Below are 12,382 nucleotides of genomic sequence, written 5' to 3'. Positions count from 1 at the left end.
TAAACGTATGCAAAAAAATGATAAAAATATACTCTTCACTTTACTCTCTAAGTACTTCATACTTTTGATAGCACGGTAAATTAAAAAGGAAGAAACTCAACCAGCCTCTTATGTTTTGAAATTTGATCTAAAAGTGTCTAAGTGAGCATGAAAAGAGAGAAAAAATGTTGTATAGGAAAAACTGAAGCTGGGATAGAGAGGGAGAGAGAGAGAGAGAGAGAGAGGGAGAACCATGTATGAAAAGCTGTCATAATGAATCATCTCAGTCGAGCGCATTCATACCTGAGGTCTGAGGGTCTAGAACCACTAGTGTACATACCATTTTGATGCAGAGCCCCGCAGGGCAGAATTTGTAATTCTTTTTCTTGTACAAGCTTCCTTTCAGACGGGAGTCTATTATTATGAAACCACCGAAAAATTTGATGCAGCCTATATGAAATTATATTTGCTTTGTTCAATGCGACACTAACTACTCTGCGAGCAAAAGCAGACTGAACGAACAGAGGCTGCGTCCTGCCCAGGACTGATGCCAGTTCGACGCACACATACAGGCGTTGGGGTGGCAGCGTTCGGAGGAGGGGTTGATATACCCAGGACTCCAACCACTTGCAGATTGTGCAGGCGGAGAATTCCACGCTGGTTGGCCAGCGAACCTGTATAGCTTTCCCAAGTGCTATAGCTATCATGATATTGCAGCACTGGGAGAAAAATACCAGGGACACAGTTATTTCAACTAGAAATATTCTTTCTCTACAATGGTCTGACAATATGTATCTATACACTTGTATTAAATTATTTAGTAAAACACAATTTGTTGCCAAATTTGTGAAGAAATCTAAGAAAATAAAATAAATGTTAATGATCATACTAAAACTTATGACAAATCGTTATATCATAGTTTAAACTATATCTTAAAATTTGCATATCCTGTCAATTTATTGATCGGTTGCTATAAAAAGAAGAGTGAGGGGTGGCTGATGGGTTTGAACAATGCAAGGAGCGTATCGATTCCCAACATGGGGCTGCCCTAAGCCTCTCCGATCTGAAATGCTGAGACTCTTTGTAGATTCTGTAGAGCAGGGTTGTTACAGTCATACTCAGGATTTAATACTCAATGCTAATAAAAGCAGCATCATTTAAAAAAAGGAAAACTCTAGTTATCTCAGCACCAAAACAATGAAAAAAGTCAAGAAACTGATTCAGTATGAGAAAAGCCTTTTTTTACCTTTGCCTACACATGAAACGCACTACTCCAAAAAACGGTCTCTGCAAGGTAAAACCGTACATAAAAAAGTAAATAAATAAGCGTATAGGCTGTTACCTGCGAAGATAACCTCAAAAGCGAAGTCAGCCAACTCACGTGGTACGTCAGACCGTGCGTCGGTGTGTTATATTGTATGCTTGTATGCGCGAGTGAGACGAAGATGGAAGACTACTTTTTCCAAAACAAGAGGACGAAAATATCGGTCTTTTGGCAATAAAAGAGCGCCAACCAAACTGATCCACTGGACGTATCGATAGTGTACGAAGTTTTGAAAAGCAGCAAAGGGACGAATATAAGAGCAAAATAAGAGGAAAGGGCGAACTGCAGAGGTACAGCAGCCACGAGCGCGGGAGCCGAACTTTGAAGTTGGCCACGACCGGAGACGGGAGATGCATTTCTTCTCGAGACGATGACAACATACCGTAAGCGGGACAAGAGATAGGGAAAGATACGCGGGTCGAAAAAATTTTCGACGGAAGATACGTGTGACGTATAACACGAGGGAACAATGATCCGGGGATAATCGAGGGGGATGCTGTGCAAGTTACAGATGGCGCGGGCGGTGGAGCGTCGCCGCCATCCATTCTTCCGCGTTGCCGGCGTATACTTAATAATCTTTTTCCACCGGCTTCAAAATGTACGGGTAGCGTAAAATATGCACGGCACAGCAGTGCGTAAATTCGGCTATTAAATTTCAGAAAAATTTACGAACAGCCTATAAACGTTATTCGATCCATAAAGTCGGAGCTAGGCATCGCGGATAAAAGCGGTATTTTTTTTTTTGTCGAAGAAAAAAAAGCAGAAGGAAGGAGGGTATCCGTATAAAAGTCCCGGCGGCGGGCGACCGTTTCCCGCAAGGCGTAAACACATAAAAACGCCGGGAATCCTCGTAAAATGCAAAAAGCAATCGGCGTCGGCCGCATCGAAACCAGATTTTACATTCGAGCGCGCTTTCGGATCCGGGATATGCGAGAGAGAGAGAGAGCGGCATATTGAGAAAAGGCGCGATTCGAAAAATCCCGCGATGAAAAGGAAGACGGGGGCGTCGGAACGGAATATATTAAATCCCCGTCGCGCGATGCTGGAATTTTTATTGGAAAATCGAGGCTCTAGCGGAGCGATATTTTCCGGATTACGCGGTTCGGGTATTTCGCTGCGTGCGTGATTGGCTTATGGGAATTCGACTCGCTGCTCGCTGGAGAGTGTAACCGCGAAAATTCAATTGGAACATATTGAAGCTTGATTTCGAACTCGTACGGAGCGCAGTCGATAAGTCGCGGAAGCGCGCCATCTTACCGCCATCGCGCGACGAAAGGGGCGAAGCTCGTCGACAATGCGAATTCATCCCCCCTTGTGCGCGGCGGCGGAGGGCTGGCCGGTGCTCGATAATGCGCGCAAGCGCGCACCGACCGTCGAGCTCCGTTATGGCTCTCAGCCGTTACCGACCATCGCCGGCATAGGACGGGGACCGATCAAGAAGGGCGCTTGGATTATTGATTCCATCGGGCTTTAGTTTTTCTTGATAGAGAAATAAAAAGCCAGCCGAACTCGCGCTCGGATTAGCCCGAGGCGAAGCTCGGTCCACGAGCCTATAAAAAGCGAAGAGGACGGCCGTAAGCATAAAGGAAGCCGTAGCTCTTCTCTCTTTCTCGTCTTTCTCGGGGCCCGACGCGCTACGAGCATAAGCGGCGGCAGCGGTCCCCGCGAGCGAGCGAGCGAGAGAGAGAGAGAGAGAGAGAGAAGCTGGGCTGTCGAGCGGCATTCTTACACGGGGCTACTAGTTTTTCAGGGCAGCGGCCTCTCTTTCTCGCTTCTGCAAGCCTGCATCCCGTGTGCGATAACTTCCGTCTTCCTCCGGCGAGCGTGAAAAACGACGAGAAATGTGGAAGGCCGGGATGAAATTGATACTTTTTCTGCTGGAGTCGAAGCCAAATCAACGCAGAAACGGCGCGACAGCCTCGTCCTCGCTCGGCGGCTCCCGAGAAAAAGGGGAGGCCCGCGCGCTGCATCAGCGGAAGCGAGAGAGCAAAGAGAGAAAAGTGCATCGCGAGCCGATCCTCAAAGGCTGCGACCGCCCGTCGACTATCAACCGACGGCCATTTAGAAATTGGAGCTCCCTCGGATAATTTTCTCGCTCGTGCGCCACACGTGACCGACACATTTCCCGGCGAGCTTTTTCCAAAGAGATCCGAGACGTTTCTGCTGCGATGGCTATCTCTCGCGCTGTGTGCACAGGCGCATTCCTCGCCTAGTCGGCATTTAAACGCGGCTATCGGGGACTGCTCCGCTCTGATGCTCCGAAGCCGAAAGTCCCGTCGATAATCTCCGCTAAAGAGAGAGAGAGAGGGGGGGGGCAGAGATAGAGTTTCCAGCGGAGCTAATCTTCGTATTGTCGAGCCGCGCTGCTCACGAACGCGCCAAAGAGGCAAAGAACGAAAGCCGCAGCAAGAGCAGAAGAAGCTCGCGCAGGTACCTCTCTCGCTTGTACTCCCTGCTCCGCTCCGCTGGCTGCTGCTGCGGTGGTGTTGTGCCTCGGCTCTCGAAAGAAATCCGTTGCGCGCCGCCGCTCCAAAAAGGCATGCACGAGGCGCGCGCGCCAACAGGTATATACGTGCGCGAGGATAGATGGGTCGGCGGCGGCGGCGGCGGCAGAGAACAGAGGAAAGCGAGCCGAGCCCGCAGAGAGAAAGAGAGAGAGAGAGAGAGAGAGAACGCAAGCAAGAGGGAGACGGATAAACAGGAATGGACGTACGCGCGGGGGGAGAGGGAAGTTGGAGAAAAACACAGAGGGGGAGAGGTGGATAGGCTGCGGCGGCGCCGCTTGATGTGCGCCGGGTCCGTAATTACAGGTTTTCGGAACGCCTCGCGAGAGGGAGAGAGAGAGAGAGAGAGAGAGAGAGAGAGAGAGAGAGCGAGCAAGGCCTTCCTTCCCGACGCCGCCGCCACCGCCGCGCGCTCTCCGCCGATGCGGGAATCTAACGGGTGTCCGAGGGGAAGAGTCGCTCGCGTTTAAAGGGCTTCCACTTCTTTTGACACCGCATGCAATATTGAGATCTATCGACGGAAAAATCCAGCTACAGTTCGACACTTCTTTCGCGCGCCGTTTATAGCCTCGTTCAAAATTCATGACCCGTTTCCCCGTTCATTTGCCGAGTGTTTCATTTTTAACGCGTCGCTCTTTCCGATCCATCACGCTAGGAATCGCCGCGCGCCAAACGACTTTTCCCTCTGCCGTTCCCCAATTCATCAATAACGGAAAAGCGGGGCTAAGGAGCTCCAAATAGGCAAGAAAAGCCGGAAAACCGGGCTCTTCTCTACTGACGTCTTCATTTCACCCCGTCCGCCGCGTGTTTTCATTTTTACTCGAGGCCGCTGCAGCCGCAACTTCTCTCTCGAAAATAAGAACGAGAGATAAACGTCTCGAAACGTGACTGAGTTACTCTCTCCCGCTCGCGAGGCGGCGCGGCTCAACAAAACATTAATGATCCGCGCGCCGACCCGCATTATTTCTCCTCTTTTTTCTCGCTCCTCCTCCCGCCTCGTAGTTTTATATTTCCAAGTTCAATTAATGAGAAAAACGTATCTCTCTCTCTCTCTCTCGCCGCGGCATATAGACTCGACTCCGAACTGGCGCAGAGATCAACTTTTAACTGACAGACGCTAAAATATCTTTGTTTGAGGGTTTTTAATTTTCGACGAACCGCTCTTTCAGAAGCGCCGCCACGTGATGCGCGTCTTATGGGTCGAGAGGTTCGCGAGAAATTTTCATACAAGCGAGATGAAACGCACGCGAATTTCGACGGAATTCCGATCGACAACAATTAAAACTTTCTCCGGCGCAGCTGAAGCTCAACGCGGAGAAAGATCAAAAGCGAGAGAGTGAGGAAAGAAGGAAAATCACACGCAGAGAAAGATGAAGCGTACGCGTGCGTCGGCAAGAGTACACACGAGATCTCCCAGCGAGCGGGAGAGAGAGAGAGTGAGAGAGAGAGAGAGAAAAAAGCCCGCTGCGCGCGTTTTCTTCTCCCTCGCCGCGGGACGATAAATAACGCGCGCCGTGTGAGACCGCAGTGCAGCAACGATCCTTGCAAACGGAAAATCCGTCGGCGGCTGCGGCGCTTCTTCCTCGTGTGTACAGGCACACAAACACAATTTTCGGGCCGTTTATGTAGGTGCCGGTATGCGAGGGCAAGGTGAAGGTCGAGTTTCCAGGAAGGACCACGAAAGAGAGACAGAGGGAGACGGTACCTGCGCCAGTGTGTGTGTTGTGTATGTAAACGCGCGCTCGCGCGAGTGCTCCTTTTTTCGGGCTCTCTTTTTCTTCTGCTCCCCGGATTCGGCGTAACAGGAGCCTGCAGTCCGACACTTTTATCGAATACACGCGAGCGAGCGCGCGCGCGCGCGCACGGCTACTAATAGGCGACGGGGGAGAGAGTATTATTGTTGCGTGCCTACGTGGGAATCTCGCGGGGCTTCCGCGTACTGCCGCATTTCTCGGAGTCTCGAGCTCTTGAGGTTAGATCCGAGCATTGTCGCAGCAGCAGCAGCAGCAGCAGCGGCATAGAAAAGCTCATTCCATCCGATTTTTCCGCTCGCGATCGGGTGTCAAAAATCATGCGGGCAAAGTATAGGAAAGCCGTCGCGAGCTCGAGCGAGCGGAAAGCGTGACTCGAGTCTGGAAGTAGGCGACACGTCTATGGACTCCTAGAAACACAAGAAGCGGAAGTACCGCGTCGGCGGCGGCTGAGGAATCTATTTGCGGCGAGCACGAGTGAGCCGCATTGTTCGACGACAATGCCGAGTTCATTGAATCTCATTCGAAATTTGTTCTACGTGCTCTTTTTCCCCGTGAACTCGCGCCCGAGTGGAATTTAAATTTCCATTGAAAAACATCGCGCACAGCCGCACCGGGTTTGATGGCCTAATAACGAGAATAGGAGCGACTTTGCCACTCTCGAGACCCCTTTCGTTTTCCTTCCCCCGGCGGCGGCGGCGGCGCGAGTTGTTGTCTTCTAATTGGAGCTTAATCGCGGATAAATAACCTCCGGAATAGCCGCGGGAGACACGAGGGGGACTACTCTCTTCTCCCTTTTTTCCTTTCGAGAGCCTCACTCTCGGTCTTCGTTTTCTCCTCTCTGCCGCTGCTGCGCAGAGAGAGAGAGAGAAAGGAACCACTCTCGCGGCGGTTTTATACGCGCGTCTCCGCGCGCGCATTATAACGCTTTCCTTTATACGCCGCCTAAAATACGCGCCGCGATACGCGCCGAGATAACATTCCGTCCCGTTTAGAGACCGACTGGCTCTCCCGGCCTCTTCCTTTTTCTCTCTTGTGCACACAGGCGCGCATATGCGCAGCGCGCGAGCGAGAGATCGAGAAATGAGCGGCGATAAAAGACGATAAAAAAGGAGCCGCGGCAGGAAAAATAAACCGAGCCGATCAAAGCGACGGCGGCACCGGTTCTCGGGAGGTATTTTCGCGCAAGCCGGCATCAAATATATAAATCGGCGTAAAAATAAACCGGCGCGGCGCTCATAGGCCCCATAAAAATTCCGCGCGGCCGACGGAACAGCACAATAAGGAAGAGGAACAAGCGCTTTGATCTCGCCGGCGCACCGGACGCGATACAGCTCAGACTGGCGCTAGATAAATTTTTCCCCCGCGCGCGTCAGCCGCGAAGGTCAACGTCAAGTATTTTCTCGAGTAAGAGAGAGAGAGAGAGACGGGCACGCCGAGTCGGAATCGTGTGTGTGCATTCACCGGAGTGGCGCGACGCCAGCAGTCTCGAGTGCGTGGGCGGCTGAACGGCGCTCAGCCTCTCGTTCTCGCTCCGCGTGCGTACAATGCGCGCAGAGACAGACTGCGATATTCTAATGCGCGCCGATTTTTTCACTCGAGCGCAATCGGCCCTCCGACATCTATTTCCTATTCACGAGGTGTACGCCGAAAGTTCGCAGAATGTAAGATGGCAGACGGAAGATAGGCCGGCGACTTTTTCGAAAAACGCCGGCTTATTTTGTGCTCCGAGCGTGTGGGGCTTATCGTGACCTGCAGAGCACGGACGAGCATTTCAATTAGGCCCGTGCGGAGTAAGACTGGCCCGCTGTGCGCTGTGGATTCCCGGCGCTGCTTTCGGTCTTCCGGGAGAAATATGCGAGCTTATCGAGATCTGCCGCGGCCGCTCCTGCTGCTGCTGCTGCTGCTGCTGCTGCTGCTGCTACGGTGGGCATTATGCAGAGACGCTCCCAAAATTTTGGCACTTTTGATACCGAATTTCTATAGGGCCATTGAAATGAGTACGCGATATTCCATCTGTTTTCCCGCGATGAATGCCGGCTTTCATTTCGAAAAATGTGCCGGACTCCGGGCCGACGTGAAAACTCGAAGCCACAGAGCCGAGAGTTAATAGGATTACCGACACATGTTGGAGAGGCCCGACGTTAACGAAGCCACACATCTCGAAGACTGCTTCGCGATGGCAGGAACAGGAAACCGGGTATCTTCGAAATGAGTCACACGGACGCCGCACACGTAGCGCTCGGCACTGCGGCCCGAGATCGGAATCAACAGCTGTGTTATACCCTCGGCCGCAGGCACGCGGCCAGCACAATAGCCGCGTGGAAGCAAATCCGCCGCAAGAGCAGGCGGAAAAGAGCGAGGAGCCGATGCCAGGACCGAAAAGTAAGAGACGACGAGGCTTCGCTCGGTTTTCCCCAGCTTCGTTTAAAAAACCCCGTGTACATCGGGACACGCGCGCACAAAGCCGGCTAGTGCTGATACGGGCACTCGAGGCGCTCGCGTTTACCCATCGAGGCAAAAGTCGCCGCCGCGCCGGAGTGGCTGCAGTCAAAGGCCGCCGCCGAGCAGTCGTTTTCCTCGCGACGCAGCAGCGCCGGCGACTTTCCCCGCGAGCTGTATAACGTTCTCTCCTCGCTGCTGCTGCTGCTTTTTTCGGTCGCTCCTTTTTATTTCGAGAGAAAGAGAATGGGCCACTGAAGTTCTCCTTTTTTCTTTCTCCCCGCGCTATTATAAGTGTACTCGCCCCGTTTGTTTTTTGCTTTTTCCGCGTCCAACGCCGAAAGGGTGGGGGGGGGGGCTTCCGAGAATCCGACGCGCTCGGTTGGCTCGATTTATCGGCCGTCGCTTTTTCGAAATCGCCGTGCGAGCAGGGAGGATGGACGTCGCTCCTGTGCAGCAGACGACGCACTCTCGAAAAGAAACGAGCAGACGAGTCTCTGGGAGTGCGATAAAGCGCGCCGATCTCTCAAGGTTAATGCCCATTAGCCATTCATTGAGGCGGCGCACGGCGTGTCGGGGAATCGCGGGGATCGAAGCAACGAGCCACACCGAGTGGAATTAGCCTAAGCCTCCAAATAGAATCAAGATTCGCGCTCGAGCGGATTTGTTGAATGGCCCCGCACACGCGCGATCCGAGGGAAAGGGGGGCCGACTTCAAAGTCGGCGCCGCAGCGAAGGTGCCGTCGATGCTACATGCGCGCACCGCGAGCGTGCGCCATTCAGCTGCTCATCTATGCGAGAGCGGAGTTTTATCGCGCGGAGTGACCCGCCGCTGCGGTGTATTATGCGGTGCGCGCAGCCTATACACGTAGCGCGCGCCGGGGGCTTTTTCAAAGAAAACTTCTAAAGGATCCGCTGCGCTGTTTTCCTTTCGCCCGTAATGAACTCTCAAGCTGCGTCTGTGTGTGCGGGCGGAATGCGCGCGGCTGGCTCTTGATTTTAGGGCTCCGCTTTTCTCTCATTTTATTCATTTTATTACCGGAGCAGCGAAAAAATGATGGGATTACGTCGGCGGCATGGAGTTTTGCAGCAGACGGAGAACAAAAGAAAGGAAAACGCCGGCAGTGGACAGAGAGAAAGAAGGCGTAGGTAAAGAGAAAGCGACCGCCGAGCGGCAGACCGCACATAAGAATAGCGGCAAGGCGAAACATAAATTGTCGGTGCAGCATTGCTCTCCGTCCCGCTCTCCTTCTATCTCTCGCTGTGCCGCATGTGGAGACCCTTCGACCTATTAATTTCGCCGACTAATGAATTTCTCGAGCAAATCGCTCGCCGACAGACTCATTAATCGCGTACTCTCTTGGAGGGTCGCCGACGCGGCGTCGAGACGTAGCCCCGTTGGAAGAAAAAAAACGTATATAATACGCGTATCGAAAGTAAATTAATGACGGCTGTGGCATTATTGAAAAGCTACTGTCACTCTTCGTGCTGCAGATCAAAAGGAAGCGCAAATCCTTAATTGCGGGGGATTTTTGAATTCGAATATCCTGCGCTTTGATCTTTCAAAGGGGTTGCGCGCGAGCGAGCGAGCCGCTCAAAGGTGAATGGGTATCTCCGGATTCATTGATTCATCGGGCGAGTTTATTGATCCGAGTTAAGAATCGTTACGGAGAGTTTGCCCTTCTCGGAAAGGCGCATGCGACGATGGCAATTGATTCGATATGCGGCTGCGTTCCCAATCCGCTAATTCATTAGCGGATTCGAGAGAGATGAAAAAAAGGCCCGAAACGATTTTGAATGAGAAGAAGCAGAGAAAAAATCAGCCGATTATCAGTACCTCTTTTCCTTGTTTGGAGCCATGAGTGCCGAGCGGTCGCATATTCGAGATATAAAACCATTAGTGGAACACTGATGCAGGAGTGAGTCGGATCAAAGCAATCCGCCGCTCCCCGCCGCTCACGAGAAACATGTTTGGCTCGGGCGCACCTAACCTCACTTTTTTTCCCCTCCTCGTCTCCTCTCCTTTCTCTGCCCGCGCGCTCACAAAAACAGAAGCCAGAAGCTGCACTCTTTTACTTTTTCCATCACTCGATCATCGCATCATCATCATCATCACCCCGCGAGGCTCTCGCTTCACTTCACTTTTTTCACCAATTCCTTAAGGCTAAGAAAATAACGATAACAAGGAACCAACCATCAACTCTTGCTGAAATCTTGACTGCGCAGAGGTGCACCGGCACGTCTCGTCGAAACTCCGATCCGCACTCCGAACTAGCGAGAACTCTCAGAAAAAACTCGTCGAAGAGTTCTGTACGGCCCGAGGACTATTGCACGACTGCCGAGGGGGCTTGCACAACAACAACAGCGCTGGAGCCTCGGGGCGCTGGCGTCGCACTTTTCCCGAAAAGCGGTGAGTTCAAAGGCACGATTTACGATTCCCCGAAGGAGGGAGGGGAGCGGGCAGGCAAGGTTGTGCTGCAGCGTGTAACCGGCCTACTCTGTGATCGCGCCGAGACTGAGTATAGTCCGCCGCAGGAGCAGTCAGTGACCATAAGCGCGAGAGAGAGAGAGAGAGAGAGAGAGAACCAGCTGTCGTTTCCCTTTCTCTCCCCGCTCCCTCGTCCTTCCCCTCTCCCGCTCGGTCGGCGCTGCCTTCTTTCTCCGCGCGCAGCTCTTCTCCGTCTTCCTCCTTCTATCGCGCGCTGCAGCGTCTCGCTCGCTCTTATTATCTTCTCCCCTTCGGGGCCACTGCGGCACCTCTCTCTCTCTCTCTCTCTCTCTCTCTCTCTCTCTCTCTCTCTCTCTCTCTCTCTCTCTCTCTCTCTCTCTCTCGCTCCTCGACGCCGGCTGTGTTGTTTTCCGTCCTCGTCATTCGGAGAGCAACCGCCTTGCGTTCTTTATCTCTCTCTCTCTCTCTCTCTCTCTCTCGCTCGCTGCTGGCCGGTCGTGTCGGCGGCGGCCCTCGGGTCCTTAGATGCCGAATTTCAAGCGGCGCGAGAGAAGAAAAGGAAGCCGAGGATTTGTATGGGCTGCGGAGCGGGGCTTTCGAGAGGGCTCGCTGGCTGCAGGTATATGTCTCTTCCGAGGGACACTGCAGGCGAGCGCGGGCTCTTAAAAATTCCGCCGCCTCATATGCATACGCGCGGATTTTCCGAAGGCCTTATCGCCGAGCGTTTAGCGAAGACGCGCGCGCTGTTCGTCGGCTGCGCTCGAGAGCAAAAAGAGGGAGACGGAGAGAGCATGTCTGACGGCTGCAGCGGCGGCGTTGTGTAATCTCGCGCGCCGCCGACAGCGGCTCATGCCCCGCAGGGGGAGAGGAAAAAAGCAGCAGCCGCAATTAACGAAATTAAAGAAGAAAAAAAGAGTATATTACACGAATTCCGAGAATATTACAGACGCGAGCGAGCGGCGCTGATGATGAACGGCGGCAGCGCGGCGTCAAAAGCCGCCGACGCGGAAAAGCCGGATCGCGCGTGTGTACGTGTGCCCTCTCTCTCTCTCTCTCTCTCCCATGATCAATGAGTCGGCGCGCGGAGCCGCCGACACGAGTCGCAATTAGCTTCGCGTATTGCGCGACTGCACATGCGAGCGTAGCGTAAAACGACAGCCGTCTGATTGTTTCGACGAGCCGCGGCGGGGGAGGAGGCCAGACCCATTCACCGGATCCATGAGAAAACCGACGTCGCGCCGATATTAGACGCGAGATTAGGTCGCGGCGATTGGCGCTAATTTCATCGCTTGCGCAACCGCGAGCGGGGAGAAAAAATTGTTTCGTTAAATAGCGTCGAGACGATCGGCCTGGAGGAACGAGCGAGTGCTCCCGTCTTCTCCAAATGGAGCTCTCCTCAAACGATCGCCGCTCGAAAGACACAGGGCCAATTTCGCGCTGCTCCGCGCGTGTCACTCGAGCGCACGGGATCCCTCCCGGCTCCGAAAAACAGCACGAGCTGAGGTTCGATTTTAATTCGGGCTCGCTGCCGGAGACACATTCAATCTCGGCGCATTATATAGAGAGACTGCAGGTCGGGAAGGTACTGGGATTGATTTCGTCAGCAAGAGCCGACGTGCGCTTGGCTCTCGAGCTCGGGGTGAGGCGCCGCCGCGCGTGAGATCATCGCGCGTGCGTGCGAGCGCAGATACGGAGTGATGAATATACGATCGACGGAAACGATGGAGGTTCGAGATTCGCTCAGAATTTTATTGCCGCTGATAAGGCGCCTGGCGGCGTCGGCGTCGGCGTCGGCGGCGGTATCTCTTTGACAAATGAGGATTTTATTAATTGTAAATCGTAAGCGGCAGCCTCGGTTTCTCATGTGTCTGCAGCGGTTTATGTAACGGAGCGCCGTTTCTCCGTATGAACACTTACGGCTGCGCGATGATCA

The 12,382-nt window shown here is 53.2% G+C and overlaps 1 protein-coding gene across 8 annotated transcripts in view; it reads right to left on the bottom strand.

Moving 5' to 3' along the window:
* The window catches only part of LOC100120010 (axis inhibition protein, axin), a 30,879-nt gene that overhangs the window by 7,412 nt on the left and 11,085 nt on the right, over positions 1–12,382 (bottom strand). For 2 of the 8 annotated variants that reach the window (XM_016981270.2, XM_031921679.1), the window contains exon 1: positions 9,838–10,515. The exons of 2 other annotated variants lie outside the window; for them this stretch is intronic. The gene's annotated coding sequence lies outside the window, so the exon portion shown is untranslated. 4 more of the 8 variants (XM_016981268.2, XM_008204430.4, XM_016981271.2 and 1 more) reach the window with 4 other exon arrangements.

This window comes from Nasonia vitripennis, chromosome 1 (genome assembly GCF_009193385.2).
Source record: "Nasonia vitripennis strain AsymCx chromosome 1, Nvit_psr_1.1, whole genome shotgun sequence".
Classification (NCBI taxonomy): Eukaryota; Metazoa; Arthropoda; class Insecta; order Hymenoptera; family Pteromalidae; genus Nasonia; species Nasonia vitripennis.
The sequence above is the reverse complement of the archived record's forward strand: the minus strand, read 5'-3'. Positions and strand labels throughout refer to the sequence as shown.